Here is a 1,194-nt window from a genome sequence, read left to right as displayed (position 1 = left end):
GCTTATCTGAAATTCTAACCAATGAATTACATAAGTATTTCTTTAGTATTATTAGTATTATTTTCGAAAACCCCATTACTATTTTATACCTGCCTGACTGAGATTTACAAGGTGACTATAGCTTGCTTCATATCCGTGGGATCCGTGGGATTCGACCCTTACTCACGTAAGGTATTACTTGGACGACCCAGTGCACTTGCTGGTTAGTTGTGCGAAGTTGTGAACCATGGTATTGGCATCATGTTTTTTTGGCGCCATTGCCAGGGAAAGAAAGAGCAATGAATTTTACATAATCAAAGTGTAATCACAATTTCTGCGCACCAAGTTTTTGGCGCCGTTGCCGGGGATTGTTCGAGTTTGGACAACTGACGGTTCATCTTGTTGCTCAGATTAGGTAATTTTCTTTTTGTTTTGTTTTCAAAAATTTTTTCAAAAATCTTTCAAAAATTTCTCCTTTGTTTTTGAAAAAAATATATAAAAATGTTTTCAAAAATATATTGTTCTTCAGAATTTTTAAGAATGAATTCTAGTGTTTCATAAAGCATGTTGAAGCCTGGTTAGCTGTAAAGCCACGACTGTAGGGCATGTTAGACGTGTCATGTCTGAGTTACATACTAAAGCTTGGCTGGCTATTCAGCCATGCCTGACCCTTTGATTGGAGCTTTAGAATAAGAATGCTAGATTCCTGGAATTCATATTAAAAATTTTGGAATCCTTATTTTTCTTTTTCAAAATGATTTTCGAAAAAAATTAAAAGAAAATACAAAAAAATCATAAAATCATAAAAATCAAAAAAATATATTCTTGTGTTTCTTGTTTGAGTCATGTGTCATGTTATAAGTTTGGTGTCAATTGCATGTGCATCTTGCATTTTTTTTTGAAAAAAAATCATGCATTCATAGTGTTCTTCATGATCTTCAAGTTGTTCTTGGTAAGTCTTCTTGTTTGATCTTTGCATTTGCATGTTTTGTGTCTTTTCTTGTTTTTCATATGCACTCTTGAATTCTTAGTGCCTAAGCATTAAAGAATTCTAAGTTTGGTGTCTTGCATGTTTTCTTTGCATTAAAAATTTTTCAAAAATATGTTCTTGGTGTTCATCTTGACATTCATAGTGTTCTTGGTGTTCATCTTGACATTCATAGCATTCTTGCATGCATTTATTGTTTTGATCTAAAAATCTCATGCATTGCATCA

The sequence above is a fragment of the Arachis ipaensis genome, chromosome B01 (genome assembly GCF_000816755.2).
Source record: "Arachis ipaensis cultivar K30076 chromosome B01, Araip1.1, whole genome shotgun sequence".
Lineage (NCBI taxonomy): Eukaryota > Viridiplantae > Streptophyta > Magnoliopsida > Fabales > Fabaceae > Arachis > Arachis ipaensis.
This window is presented reverse-complemented; position numbering follows the sequence as displayed.